The sequence below is a fragment of the Dermacentor silvarum genome, chromosome 5 (assembly GCF_013339745.2).
Source record: "Dermacentor silvarum isolate Dsil-2018 chromosome 5, BIME_Dsil_1.4, whole genome shotgun sequence".
In the NCBI taxonomy this organism is placed as follows: Eukaryota; Metazoa; Arthropoda; class Arachnida; order Ixodida; family Ixodidae; genus Dermacentor; species Dermacentor silvarum.
Genome location: NC_051158.1, coordinates 138,923,924 through 138,940,037, shown reverse-complemented (window position 1 = coordinate 138,940,037; position 16,114 = coordinate 138,923,924). Strand labels below are relative to the sequence as shown.

At 47.4% G+C, this 16,114-nt stretch overlaps 1 long non-coding RNA gene across 1 annotated transcript; it reads right to left on the bottom strand.

Moving 5' to 3' along the window:
- Window positions 1–595: 595 nt before the first annotated feature.
- Window positions 596–3,340, bottom strand: LOC125945455 (uncharacterized). The gene is made up of 3 exons (XR_007466901.1): window positions 3,329–3,340; window positions 1,939–2,026; window positions 596–981 (listed from the first exon to the last, which is right to left on the bottom strand). It is a non-coding gene; the product is annotated as an uncharacterized LOC125945455 (long non-coding RNA).
- Between the last annotated feature and the right edge of the window lie 12,774 nt (window positions 3,341–16,114).

Sequence of the window (16,114 nt, the reverse complement as noted above, 5' to 3'; positions counted from 1 at the left end):
CAGAGAGTTCCTGTAGATCAGTCTATAGCTAATCCATAGACTTCAGCCTTACAATTTTACAGGGTGTCCCAGCTAACTTAAGTTTACTGAAGCTGTTCAATGAAAAATAATATTAAGAAAAGACGGTGCAATAAGATCCGATTTTAAGACCTATGGCGTGCATTCGGCCTTGAATTCAGAGGTCTGACCTTCAGGTCTTTTTATGATCATATATCTTGCACCGTGTTGTTTTTAACCTTTCATTTTCATTGACCAGCTTGGCTAAAATTACTGGGACACCATATATACTAGATAATACACCACATTTTTCTATGTTTCGGCAGGCAATGTTATTCCATAAACACTCGCTGCTGGGGTTTGCTAATAAGCAGTTTATTGGAAATGTCTATAAAAATTTATTGTATCTAGTATGCATATGGGAACATACATAGGGAACTGTACATAGAAAAGCATGCATGCAGATGGAAGCAGACAAAAATCTAAAATGCATGCAGCCGTGAATCATTATGTAAAGCTGCATGAGCATTTGTGTAATTGCACATTGAAGAAAGTTTAGTCGCATGCAATGCATTCGCTTGAATGAAATCTATCTACAAGGTAGTTAAAATTTTTGTTTACATATGGCGGCAACAAAATTTTGAACGTATATTATGCATGTGCACCTGTTGCTTCCCATCTGCATTTATGCATTCATGTTAATGATCCCGAACCAGCTGTACTCTCATATGTAGCAGAAAGAAATATTTCAAGCAATTCCACAAGTGCAGACTCATGTAGTGCAAAAAAGAAAACAAGTGCACCGATATTGAATTAACTGTTTTTATTGAACGATATAATACATTAATTTATTAAAATGCATGTCTTATGCTATCATCAAAAGAGAATATTTACATATTTAAAGCTGCTTCCCCTTGGCAAGCACGGTTGCCTGGCTGGCCTTGACCTTCGTGTCAGCCGTTCCGAAGGTGCTGCAGGTGCATGCTGCAAATATGTAGATACAACAATGTGAGGCAAAAATAACAAATGTGTATTCTTTGTACGTTCATAAAGCAGCTTAATATAATCGCTCAAACCACTTAAGTCAATCCTTATTACGGTTTAACTATGCCTAATGGCTGCTTGTCAATACAAAACAGTACCATCGCATAATGTTTCACTCTACCGTATGATGAACAATTAAACTGTTACAATTGCTGCTGGCGCCATCAACAGTATGTTACTATTTATGACAAGCCCATATGACACATTATTGTACTTAATTAACCCAAACGATCTCTATATTAATTGCTGAAACTAGGCTACACAGTTGGACTGTTTACATTTTTGGCTGGTAATTAAATATACCCGTGCGGAATAATATGCTCAGATGAGTGACTGGAGTATTGAACGTATCATGACAAAGATTGTAATTTATTTTCCTTAATACACATTTAAATGTCTTTCTCATACTCTTAACTCATACATCATTGGCCATAACTTCAATAGAAGGCAGATGGATTGATTGTGTTGATATGGTCACTTAGTTTCCTATAGATAATCATATCTTTTGGGCATGCTGACACGGTTGCAAGTTAGGTATACCACATGAGCACCAGAAATACTGCGTGAGCACTTTCTGTGTTGTGGCACGACACATATGCACCTCCTGGGAAACAAAACTGAAACTGTCATTACAATGAATGCTATCACAGTAAATAATTGACGGCGCTCTATAACATAAATATATTTTTCTAGAGTTTCGAGGTTCAGGACACTTAGGCAATGCAAAAAGATTGAGTAAGAAATGTCCCCCCCCCCATGTCAGCATGCTTCACTTTCATTTCTTTTTCAGAAAATGATACCAATTTGTAATTTTTGGGGGGTGTTTAAATGCTTCAAAAATATGTTTAAGACAGCGATTCTCTGGAAACATTGTATGGAAATAACAAGACAGCATACCTATGTTGTCATTTTCAATTTCCCTGATGTTTTTCCAAGCTTTCCCTGGCTGTTTTCATGAAAATTCCCTGGCAGTCTATGACACCCGCTGTTTAGGGGCAATAAAAAATATTGTGGTTTAATGCTTGCATAACTGTAATTATAAAGAATGACACTTCAGTCACTTGAAATGCACTATTAGATTCAGCTGAGTTGAATCACTTGTTTAATAAAGCTGACAAGGGCTTGGCGAAGTTCGTAATTCATGGCAACACGAGCACAGCACAGAAAATCTTCAAACTCTCCTCAAACTCAATGGCTTCAGTTTCAAACGTGTAAAGCGTGCTTCCCCGAGCCACTAATTTATTGTTCTCCAATTCTTTCGGTTAAGTTGCGAAGCTGCGATTGACTGAGCTTATCGCGAGTTTCGTGCTCTGAAAGCTTTTGCGGTTATATATATTTATACCGGTTGCCAGGAGCCCCATAAATACTCCGGCTTTTGACTTACGAAAACGGCAGCACACGCGGCTTGCTGATGCATGACCCACAAACACGGCCTTTCATCTGAGTACGCTAGCATTTATTCAACTGTACTATCGCGATGGAAAGAAATGCGAACAGCGGAGCGCGTGGCCGAAGCATAACTGAATGTATAGTGCGCGCCGTCCAGTCATCACCATTCACAGGGGCGTATGTCCGGTTTGATTGCGCTGTGCGATGATGCACCCCCTATATTGCGATATTTTCTTTCTATTTTACTTCTTTTTTATTTGAAAACGACAAAAGGTGACGTCGCAGTAATGACGAGAGCGCAAACTGTACTAACAGAAACAAAAATATCGCAGTATAGGGGGTGCATCATCGCACAGAGCAATCAAACCGGACATGCGCGCATGTCCATGGTGATGACTGGACGGCGCGCACTATGCCTTCAGTTATGCTTCGGCCACGCGCTCCGCTGTTCGCGTTTCTTTCCATCGCGATAGTACGTCTCTTTTAGACAATTCGTCACTCTAGCACAATTTCGAGGTATATGCATAAAGCGCTTTAGATGAGTTTTATTAGACAGGCAGCGCAGCGTTTATGGCCGCCGATCGAGCGCCACAAGACGAGACCTGCCCACAGTACGCCGCTTAACACACACAATCCGCGCTTATTTCTGCTCAGTATCCACGTTAAACATGGTGTATTTCCTTTTTCACGGACGTTGACAATGACGGTGAAATGAACAAGCGCGAGCGATCGCTTGCCATTCCCTATAGTAGAATCGAGAACCCGAGCGCGTTTACAAACCAAACGACAAACCGACACTACGCCCGAGTCGCCTACATTACATGCAGCCGGTTCGCGCTATGAAATACGCTCACCTAGTCATGAGCTAGTAACGGAAAACATCTTCGCTAAAGCTTACCGTTCAGTGTAGCTGAAGTGTGATGCCACAAAGTCGAGACGAATACACAGACACCAAGGTGCAGGCAGCTCACCAGCAGCAACAAGCGTTGACTTGCCTGGCGCAGCCGTTGAGAATTCAAATCGACGCGGAGAGATGGCGCGCCGCCGTTGCTGCCGCTGCGCATGCGCAGGCGCTGCGGCCGGCGACGGCGTACGTGCTCCGAGAAATGATGATGATAAGTGGTTCTTGAGGGAAAGGGAAAAGTTGGCGCTATCTTCTGCAGCCCTTGAGGGAGCACGGCTCAGCGCCAGTCCGAGAAATCTGAGCGCCTTTGCCCGTTTCTTTTCTCTTTTTTTTATTGTCGCTCTCTCTCTCTCTCTCTCTCTCTGCGTTCCATGCGCGCGAAACCGGTTGCTTTAACCTTCCATTTTTCAGTTCTTTCCATGGAAGAAGGAAATGCTTTGGCGCGCTGTATTACAAACGCTGTGGGCTATCGCATGGAGCAGGAGTGCACACTTGGATGAACGCAGTGTTTGTAAAAACCGTTAGCACGCACGTCAGGCGCTAGCATTATGGCCAGCGACGATGAGTAATGTAGTGCATTTCTAGAATAGCTTTCAACGTACCGCCAAATGGGATACCTAGCTGCGCACATGTTAGTGCAGTCTGTTCCGGTGATATGTCAAAGCAATCAATACACTAATGACATACGCATATGCTCGGCCGCACAGGCATATAGCGCCTGGAAAGGACTGGGTGGGCTCAGAGTATCAGGGCAAATTGTAAGTGAACGAGAAGCTTTAATGAATTTATAGCGCGGGATATCAGTCTGCGAAAAACCACCCGATGTTGGTGATGCAGCCTAGATATGGGGAGAACCTAAAGAGTATTTGAGAATCAGACGACACATAAGGCGCACACCACATACACGACATCGGTTCATCGCACACTAGCAAATTCTGCGTTGTCAGCTGTACACATTACAAGTCTCTGTGCTGTTAGCATGATGCCTGTTTGTAATCCGCTTCTCGCTAAAACTGGCATTCATAACCTCTATTTACATGATTGGATCGGCATTTTGCTTTCTTTATTTTACTGCCGCAAAAGTAATGCTATGAAAAACAACTGTAAAGACTGTCTTGGGATTGCCGAGAGCGACTACGGAGGTCATATAATGTGGTGAACAAATGCGGAAGTATATACACCATGCCTATAATAAACTCTACAAGAAGGCTTTAAAGAAATGTCAGCAGTATATTCAATCCCAGTGGCTTATATCAAACGTAGCTCCGTATTATCCGCCTGTAACTCCGCTTGGTTACAGCGTACATGGGTTGGGCCGAGTTTAACGACTCTTGTCTATAGACGGCAAGTAAACCTGAAGCAATAACACTTTTACAATATCGCCTGTCCTTTAGTTCATCTCACAGCATACCGCAATCGGTATACGGTCTGTTCGCTCGAGTTAACATGATCTTTGGTGATATCCCACCCTATAGCCTTCACCGGGGGGGGGGGGGATATAGGAAGCCATTAAAAATAATTTCAATCACATAGAAGCATATATGCCGCCTCCGTGTGGTTCGCAAGGAAAAATTATCATTGGGGATGCATTCCCGACTAACTATAGGTGCCGGGCCCAGAGGTTACATGTTAACAACCAGTGCAATACTGGATGAAACTCGGCGAGCTAGCACACTCTTAAACACCTAATCATCTGGTAAAATAACAATTAAGGACTGCGTAGTTCAATGACAGAGATGCCATGGTGACCTTTATAGCTTTTCTCTGTAGACATTCTATAAACTGGCATCGGCTAACGAAATAGCAAACAGAAAAAATTTTGCATATAAACGGCGTATAGACCGCTAATATACACAAAAAATACAATTTAACGACTTTTGTCAAGACTAAATTTATAGACGGGGAATAGATAAAAGAAGTAGACACCTTATCAACTTTCGCCTATAGAAAATCTATAAACCGGGCGTATACAAAATAATCAACACCTTATCGACTGTCGCCTATAGACAGTCCTTAGACACAGAATGAACAACAATAAATAGACACGGTATCGACTTTGGTCTATACGTAGTCTATAGAGTGGAAGATCACAATAAGAAACAAACAACTTATATATCGACTTCTTTCTGTAGACAGACTATATAATGGCAGTAGACAAAAAGAAATAAACATCTTATTAATTTTTGTATATAGACAGTCTATAGACAATGAATGGACAAGAATAAATAGAGACCGTATCGAATTTTTTTTCTATAGGTTGTCTATAGAGAGGAAGTAGACAAAAATAAGCAAAAATCTTATCGACTTTTTTCTGTAGACCGACTATGGAATGGGAGTAGACAAAATGAAATAAAAATGTTATTAACTTTTGTCTATAGACAGTCTCTAGACAATGAATGGGTAAGAATAAATAGAAACTGTATCGACTTTTTGCAATAGATAGTCTATAGAGAGGAAGTAGACAAAAATAAACAGACATCTTATCGACTTCTTTCTGTAGACCAACTATAGAATGGAAGTAGACAAAAAGAAATAAAAATCTTGTTAACTTTTGTCTATAGACAGTCTATAGACAATGAATGAACAAGAATAAATACAGTCTGTATCGACTTTTTTCTATAGATAGTCTATAGAGAGCAAGTAGACAAGAAGAAACAAACACCTTATTGACTTTTTTCTATAGACTGTCTATAGAATGTGAGTAGACAAAAAGAAATAAAAATCTTATCAACTTTTGTCTATAGACAGTCTATAGATTATTTATCAACAAAAGAACAAATCTATAGAAAGGCAAAGTTGTCTATAAGAAGTCTATAGACATTCTACAGACAGTCTAAACTCATTTTTGTAAGGGGTAGTGGAGCTTTGCGGCGACTTCACCCGTCGCTGAATGCCCTGCGCGCACCGAATTGGTGCAGACCTTCATTGCTTTATTGTTTAGCGTTTCAGCAAGCACGCAACGCATCATAAACTGCTTTATGAACGCATTTTGTTTCCATTTATTCAGATGTAGTCACAGTGCTGTAATATTTATGCCGGTAACGAAGATTATTCCATACTATTCCGACAATCCTGACCTGTATTGTGTCGAAAACAATAAAAAATGAAATGAAATTGATGCGTGAACCAGACCAAGTCTTTTAGCAGCTTCCCTTAGCGATGACATTTCAATATGTGTGAAGCTATAACGCACGCATGGTGCAGATAACGGCCCTTTCTAGAGATGAACAAAAAAGAAGCGTTTGAGTCAGCAACTAACACATAAACGATCCATATTCTTCGGCTTATCTCATGAGTGGGGGTGTGTGAGCCCCTGACACACATGCACTCTGAAGGCCTTTAGGTAAGGGGACATCTTGGAAAGGCGTTCAAGCGCAGTTACACACGACAAGGGAGTATCTCCCTCCCAGGAAAGTTCCTTTGCGGGAAACAAGATCGGGCATCTACTTTTCAAGCGTATAAGTGTACTCTCGCATAATGCGTGCACAACTCATCTTGGGCCGCGATTTTGTAGCGATGCCTTACGACTTATTCTACACTAGTCTTATTATCCACCGCTCACGGCCGGCTGGTCCCGTTGATAACGGGAGCGGACCGTCGCTCTGGCAACTTACAAAGCGCGCTAAGCGCGAAAAGGCATTATTACCGGAAATGCATCGCTACAAAATACTGTCCCAATAGAAAAAAAAAAACCTGTTTATGGCACGTACACACTAGCGGTAAAACGCGCGCGGCGCGTCGCTGGCGGCAAGACGCGCGCCACGAAAGCAGCCGCGAAAAGGCCGTTTCACATGGCGCGATTGGGGCGAAAAAAATCGTTCTGTCGCGAACGTCGCAGCGCGATTTTCGCTGGCAGCTTTCACTTGCGTCTTTGACCGCGCGATTTCCGTCGCAGCGACGCCCAAGGTTGCTCCCCGCTCACAAAGTATCCATGCCAGCATCGTTAAATAAAAACAGCATGGAAACTAGTCAAATATTAGAATTTCATATTATGTTTTGAAAATAGAATAGTACACAATTTCTCAGCCCTTAAACGCGTTGAGACTTTGCGATCGCTTAGTCCGCAGCTACGGCGAGTGAAAATGCTGCACAAACCGCATAAGCGTGCGGCGTGGTGGGGTGGTCTTGTTTTGTACACTCTAGTTGTGTTGTTGCGGTACGATGGAAGCCACAACTCTTCTCCTGGAGGAGTATTTGCTTCTCCAAAAGAAGAAGATATTAAGTGTGCAATTGCCTGGCACAATTTGTAGCAATGAAGACGTTGACGACGGCGACGATCATAAGGGTACGTGCCGTATGTTGAAGGCGGCGTCAGCTCCCGACCTGGATAGCATGCAGCTTATCCTTTTAAATGAATTGTGCGAGCTGGAGAAAGCAAAATTATTGATGAAGCTCCTGAGCCACAGGCGCTGGTAGGTACGCTCCGTGAAAGCATCATTGAAACTGGTGCGCGACATTGCTCCGCTGAGCTTCCAACACGCGGTAAAACAGGAAAGCGCCTATTTCGACGGCGCTTGCTGTTACGTCACGTTGCTCCGCCCACATCGCGCCGATCGCTGCGACTTATCGACGGAATTTCCAACATGTTGGAATCCCGTAGCGGAGAGCCCGCGACGTCGCAGCGGTCGCTGAGCGACGGAATTCGCTGTGTCGCTGTGTGAAAATCGCGCCATGTGAAACGGCCTAAACAAGTTTTTCTTCCCGCGGCATGGATCGCTCCTGGACCGATTTCTTGCGGTTTGCCGCCTGTCGCGGATGAAGGAGACCAATGAGAGCGGCCCACTTCCGTGACGTGCGCGCGGAAAACTGGTGCCGTGCGGACCCGCCCAACCTCTCGTTTCGTACTCGCGCCCGGTGTTAGCCGGAAACTCGCTTCGCACTATCATCTGCAGGCGTCAGCTCCCGGACGCGTATTTCCAATTGCTAGTAGATACAGCGCTCGACCGCTGGCGCCACGCTGCGCCGCTTGCACGTATACCATGTTTCTAGCCGTCACCGTTGGAAGGGAGGAGGCGTTGACGGAGAAAACGGTGGGCTAGTGGTGACTAGCCTGCTGTTGGGATCGGTGGTATTATAAACGCATCACTGTTTTGATGATCCAAATATAATCTCACTATCAGGGAGGGAGCAGTCTACCTGACTGAAGCAGTATTTTTTTTATTTGGGGTGTTGCTACGCTGCGCTCCGCAACACCCCAACGACCGCCGCTTCGCGTCGGCACCACGGCTGCCGCCGTGGCACCGGGATTCAACCGACCGCGCTGGCAAACAGAGGAAAAAGAAAAAAGAAAAGCGTGATATAAAGAAAAAAATCGAGCGAAGGCGGCATACGAACCCGCGTACGCATGATCCCGAAGCGAGCGCAGTAACCACTCAGCCATACAGCCACGCTTCCAAAGCTTGCATTCATGCGAACCATGCGAGGAAATCCCAGGAAAACTTCGATCGCGCCCTGCGGAGAAGTTTTTGAGGCGCGATTTTGCTTCGTCAGTCAGTAACTGGTCTTAATAATGCCGTTTTGGAAGTAGCAACGCTACGATGCGAGACGGCGCAAATATCGAGTGTGCAGCAAGCGTTTGCGCACGCCGAATGATAAACAAAAAAAGCCTTTTGCCCTTGCCGTGTCGGTTGCGGCAACTTAAGGCGCAGCAGCATGCTATCAAAACGAAGTTCTTGTCCCTAACACGTTTGATCCGTTTGTGTGTGCAGCACTTTCGTCGCACAGGCCCGAGAATGGCAGTCGGAGCGCGCTGGAAAGAAAAAAAAATATACAAAAGCGCAACGCGTGCTTCCACGTGACACGGATTTGCTAATGGGGGAGCGGAGGAGGCTGGGACGACAGGCGGCGGCCAGGAGGAAACGCCGGGGTGAGCGCGGTGGCGGCAAGATCTAAGAACTTTTTATATATAGGGACTTTAGTCGCACCGTGAAAAGGGCGGATTCGAGAAGGGGAGAGGAGTCTTTGCTGTCACGTGACGGCCGCAGCGGCGCGCCGCCAGTTCGCGTGGCCGCCCTGCCGCAGCTTCGCATTGCCGCCGGCGGCGCGCCGCGTGCGTTAGCCGGTAGTGTGTACGTGCCATTACATAACTAAGGTGCCCTGTAAGTATTGGTTTTATTTTGGAAAATGTTTTCAATTTCAGCGGTAATGCGATTTGTCGAACAGTGAAGAGTTACTCCAGCCATACTCGCAAACATAGGCGCCGACTACGGGGGGGGCTCAGCCCTCCCCCCCCCCCCCCCCCCCGCCGCTAGTACAATGTCAGTACCAGAGTCCTGTTACCCAAACCGTTTGTGGTTTCTTTTGAGGTGCCTCTACATTTTCCCTTAAGATGTGAGTGTGGCTAAAAGCTCACTGCATCATTGTTGACGCGGACGTGCACGGCTTTTATTCATAATTTCGCTTTATTTCTGAAAATCTTGGCAATAGGAAGACATGCGCATTAGAAGCACCAACGGCGGCTCCCTCATCCGTATTTTTTCACTTCAACATGTGATTTTAATTTCCACTGGGAACACCATGCACAGATACATTATATTTCAATGTGTACACAGGACAAAATTTGATGTTTTGAAAGAGAAAGAGGTAGCCAACTAACAATTATTTCTAATGATGTGGATAGCCTATGTCTAGAGAATCAATATGTTGCTGTATGTTCAACTCGCTACAAATTGCTTTGCACACTTTTTTTGACACTGAAAAATGCCTGCAGACTTCAGTGACCCCTCCGGCAGAGTTTTTTATCAACGGTGTGTGAAATACACGTGAATTATATGCCTCAGCATTGCTTCTCTTTCCAGTAGCTAATGCTAGCGACTCATGAAAAAAAAAGTTATAATAATTGACACCATTTATTGGGGATTGAAACATCGCAACGTGCATGCAGAGGCCATAAATATATATAATGAACTTAGTAACCAAGTGAGGCCAAGCTGGATTCACTTGAAATCTGAATCAATAGCAGTCACGCGCAGCTGAGCTTCTACTAGGACTCAGAAAAAAAAGAGGCTGCAGTTTTGCCGCAATACTGAATCAGTATTAATGATAGCGAAGCATAAGACAATTACACGAAAAAGATTGTTCCCGTATAAACCCGTGTAAGAGCCGCACCCCCAACATGAAAGCAAATATTTTTTTTTAAATCCAACCGAGATGCAATCGCGTTCAGCGCGATCAGATCGCGTTCCACTGCGAATTTTCCCGCTCAGCGTACCTTCGCGCGTCGCAACTATATAAAAAAAAGTCGGTTATAACTTAAGAAGACAGGAGAGGCGTCCCGCCCTGATCACTAAAGCGCAGCAGCCGATTTCCACCACGACTAAATAAATAGTCCCGTTGACGCGACTCGGCCCAGCTCGAAGCGCGGGCTGCCATGTCCTTCGTCGCCGGGGTCACCGGCCGCCCGGCTCATGACGTCAGTCTAAATAGCACGCCCATTGGTGGATGCTCGTGCGCATCCGCCTTTGAGGGGCAAATGCCGCTGCCTTCTAAAGTTGTACACGACTATAGATGGCGAGAGGAGGCGATCGCAGAGGTTTACAGCGGATTTCATACTCGTAGTTGGAATAATTAGATAAAATGGCCTGATCCCTTGTAAGGGTCGTCAAAATTGCGGCAAAAAAATGCGGCCCTCACACGAGTCTGTACGTTGGTTATATCGCCTATATGAATTATAGTAACAGTTACTCACTAATAAAATAACAAACATCGTGCAATGCACGGACCATGTAAACCTGTAAATATCCCGCTGGATGACCACGAGCAGTCACTATCACAACGCTGGCATTATGATGAACGCCAGCAGCGAGGGCGAACGGTTCGTACAGCCATGCGATTCACAGCGACTCCGAAAATTAGATTCATCATCATCACCTGCATATTTTTATGTCCACTACAGGACGGCTTCTGTCAGCGATCGCCAATTACCCCTGTCTCTTAACTTAGGCTATGCGATCTGCTACACTTGGGGCGCGGAAAAACAGCCTAAGAAGGAAGACAGCGCGCATGAAGTTAGCAGCCATCCCTGCTCGCCCTTGATCATTTCACCCCCCAATGATTATCAACCATTGGATACGGCACGCGGGCGGCGTAAGTGTCAACCAGACACAGTAATTTGCAGCTGCGGCAGGGCTATAGATGAGAAGACGCCTACTCTCCTCCCCATGCGCGCATTTGATCACGTGACCTCCAACTAACCCGAATATTGACCGCGTGGGAACATAATGTCGATCAAGCCGCCATCCTTTTCGGCTCAGTGTTACGTGCTTTTTCTCGCACCCACAGTGTATGGGTCGCTCACTCATATGACTTTTGGACTTTATACGGAATATCACGGCAACGACGACAGCCAAAATTTCCCTGGGGCGCCGATACAATTGCTGTCGCAATAAAAGGAGAAATAGAAAACAGGCGTCGAGCTCGCTTCTACCGCGGCTGCGGGCGTTGCAATGTGCACCGGCCACAAACAGCATGAGCACCAACGACAAAACCAATAGTGGGTACCTCGCTTATCGGTACTTCGCCAGAACCCGTCTGACGCTGAAAAGGAAGTGTATTTTCCACCGTATAAGCACCAGCGGAAACATAACACTAGGCACGCAGGGAGACAGCGCACGCGACAGGACCAGCCATCTCGGATGGCTAAAGCTTCAACACGGCGCAGATTAACTCCAAATTGAAGCGCGTGACCCACATATGTATGACAGAGGCAGGAAAAGTAGATGTTGAGGACCCGTGTGTTCTAGCTGCTAGGCGAAAGAAGGTTATAACAGCACACGACGAATTTTAATTCGTCGTGTGCTGCATTTGCCACTCAATAACACAATCCACGCTGTTCCTATATTTGCTATCGGGTCCTTTCGCGCTTTTGAGATATCACTGTCTTATTTATTTATTTGTTAATATTGCTACACGAGAGACATTCATCCTGGGGCAGACGACGAAGAAGACGGTTCTCTCTGGTGCTGGTGGCTGTCCGCCATCTTGGCTACTGTGTCTCTCTCATACTGTAAATACAGTGTAAATAGTCCAGCCTTGTGCCGTTTTACGTAACATCTTTTTGGTGGAGGTGCTGGGTAGTTCCCTGTTCCGATCACGGAGCTTCGCAACGGCCGCCTCATCACGCTTGCGACAATGTCAGTCGGTGCAGGCACATCGTCTTCACCCCCTGCCCCTCCCGTCGCTCCGACCTACATCGTTCTGCCTCCTGCTCGTGATCCTGGCGTATTTTCCGGCCAGGATGGGGTTGACGTCGACAAATAGCTCAACCTTTACGAACGGATCAGCGCCGGCTACAGGTGGGACCCGACCCTTATGCTTATGCTTATGCTTATGCGCCAACGTGCTTTTTTTACCTCGATGGCCCACCGCGGGTGTGGTTCGAGACGCACGAGGCGGAAATTACCAGCTGGGACTCTTTGAAAGAGAAGATCCGCGACCTTTTCGGTGACAGCACTGGTCGGCAGCTTGCTGCGCGGAATGAACTTGCAACTCGTGCACAAACATCCTCCGAGTCATACGTCTCGTGCATTCAGGACGTTATTGCTCTTTGCCGCCAGGTTGACGAGCACATGTCTGAGTCCGAGAGGGTTTCTCATGTGCTCAAAGGTATCGCCGACGATGCTTTTAACCTGCTCGTCTATACCAACGTTGATACCGTCGACACAATCATCAAAGAGTGCCGGCGGTTTGAACACGCGAAGAGCCGCCGTATTACCCAGAAATTCACCCGGCTGCCCAATACGGCTGCAACTTCATCGTGTGATGCTGTTCGCCTGCCGCCCACCTGTGACCACGTTACTCGCATTGTTCGTCGCGATATTGAAGCCGCCTGTCCCGCACCTATTCAACCACCCGTGTTTACAATCCACGCCAGTGACCCATCGCAGCCATCGGTGTCTCTCATTCAAGCTGTCGTCAGGCAGGAATTTGCTAATCTTGGCCTTCCATCAGCGCGCCCACCGACTCGTCCTGACGCTCGGCCTTATTCCCTTGGACCCGCTCGACGCTCCTACACCTCTCCCGGCTCCGTCCGCAATCCTGCGGAATGGAGAACGCTCGACGATCAGCCCATCTGCTTCTCCTGCCATCAGGCCGGGCACATTGCTCGTTATTGCCGTCGCCGTTGGACCTCCGTATCTCGCCAGACCTCCATGTACCCTACTCCTTTCAGACGTCCAGCAGCTGGTTCCCCTACTTACTACTCGTCGTCCTCCCACGAGCCTCTTCCATCTGACGTCACTGCTACTGTTCGTCGCTTCTCCCGCTCCCCGTCACCGCAACGCCGCCAATCCCGCTCTCCGCAGCCTCGCCGCTTTTCCTCGCCGTCCTTCTCTGGACGCTCGCCGCCAGAAAACTAGATAGTGCAGCTTATGGAGGTGAATCTGTAATGCCGTCGTCCCCTGCAAATCCTCTGCTGACTCTCCCCACTCACCATAGCCTTCTATAGAAGTCAAAGTCGACAATGTTCCTGTGACCGCCCTCATCGACACTGGCGCACACTTGTCTATTATGAGCCCCCCTTTACGCCGCCGCCTGCAGAACATTATGACGCTGTCTACGACACAGACAATACGTGTTGCCGATGTTGGTGCTGTTCAAGTGATCGGAATGTGCACCGCCCGTGTCAGCATTGCCGGTCGTCACACTGTTGTCCTTTTTGCCATCCTTGCTCACTGCCCCCATGACCTTATCATTGGCCTTGACTTTCTTTCGGCACACTCGGCCTTAATTGATTGTTCTTCTGAAACGCTCTGCCTCGATCTTCCTCTTGTATCAGATGCCTGCGATACGCCCGCCAGCCGCTGAAGCCCCGCCAATTTTTTTCGCCTACCACCACGAGCCGTCACGTACGTGTGTTTGTCATCGACCCTTCCCGTTCCTTACGGCGACTATATCGTCTCTCCGATTACAGACGTCCGCCTAACGCGCAATGTTACTGTGCCACATACCATCGCCACATTAGTTGATTACTGTGTGTTCCTCCCGCTGCTAAACTTTGGTCTGAGCCCCCAAGTGTTGCCCCACAAGATGTCGCTTGCCCACCTCACCGCGATAACAGACTGTGACGTCGAGGTTGTCGCCATAACTGCACCTGCGGAAGCTGCAGTTTCCCCGTCACCAAGTTCCGACGACAGCATTTTTCGCAACATGATTGGATCAGACCTTTCGCCTGACCAGGCCGACGCTCTTTGCCGGGTTTTGCCCTCATACAACGACATTTTCGACATTTGTGATTGACCCCTGGGCCAGACTAAGATTGTCGCCCACCGAATCAACACTGGCGACTCTTTGTCCATTCGCCGTCGACCTTACCGTGTGTCCGCTTCAGAGCGCGAAGTGATTCAAAAAGAAGTGGCTAAAATGCGTGCGAAGGACATCATCGAACCATCATCTAGTCCTTGGGCCTCTCCCGTCGTATTAGTAAAGAAGAAAGACGGTTACTGGCGTTTCTGCATTGATTATCGGCACCTCAACAACATCAACAAGAAGGACGTGTACCCTCTTCCACGTATTGACGACGCCCTCGACTGCCTCCATGGTGCCACCTTCTTTTCATCTCTGGACCTTCGATCTGGCTACTGGCAAATCGCTGTAGACGACCTGGATCGCGAGAAGACCGCCTTCGTGACCCCTGACGGCCTTTACCAATTCAAGGTCATGCCTTTCGGTCTCTGCAACGCACCAGCCACGTTTGAGAGAATGATGGAGACACTGCTTCAAGGATTTAAATGGTCGACGTGTTTATGTTACCTGGACGACGTGATAATTTTCTCCCCCACTTTCGCAACACACCTTGAGCGGCTTTCGACCATTCCAGCAATCCTCCGACGAACTGGCCTCCAGCTAAATTCCTCGAAGTGCCACTTCGCTATTCGTCAAATTACTGTCCTGGGCCACCTCGTTGACGCTTCCGGTGTCCGACCGGACCCAGCAAAGATACGCGCTGTCACGAACTTCCCCGTTCCACGGTCTGTCCATGACCTTCGTAGTTTCGTGGGGCTTTGTTCCTACTTTCGCCGTTTTGTGAAACACTTTGCGGCGCTCGCACGTCCACTCACTGACCTTCTCAAACAAGACGTCCCGTTTTGTTGGTGTCCTCTACAAGCTGACGCCTTCTCTGAGCTCATCGCCGCCCTAACGACCCCACCTATTCTTGCCCATTTTGATCCAGCTGCTCCCACGGAAGTGCGCACAGATGCTAGTGGTCACGGCATCGGTGCAGTTTTAGCCCAAAACCAACAAGGCGTTGACCGTGTTATTGCCTACGCAAGTCGTCTCCTATCGAAATCTGAACGCAATTACTCTATTACGGAGCGGGAATGTCTTGCCCTTGTCTGGGCGGTTTCGAAATTCCGTCCTTACTTATATGGCCACCCTTTCCGTGTTGTCACCGATCATCACGCTCTCTGTTGGCTTTCTTCACTGAAGGACGCTACTGGACGACTTGGTCGTTGGGCGCTGCGCCTTCAGGAGTATACTCTTACTCAGTTACCTACAAGTCTGGCCGCCTCCATTTGGACGCGGACTGCTTGTCCCGCTACCCTGTTGACCAACCAGAGGGACGGGACATCGAACCTAACCCCTGCGTTATGTCTATGTCTCAGTTTCTCCAGATTGGTGACGAACAACGCCGTGATGCTTCTTTGCGATCGCTCATTGATCGGCTGGAATCCGCACCGAACGACGCCTCACTGCGCATGTTCGTCCTCGTGAATGGCACACTCTACCGTCGTAACGTCCAATCAGATGGCCCTGAGCTGCTTCTCGTTGTGCCTAAACAGC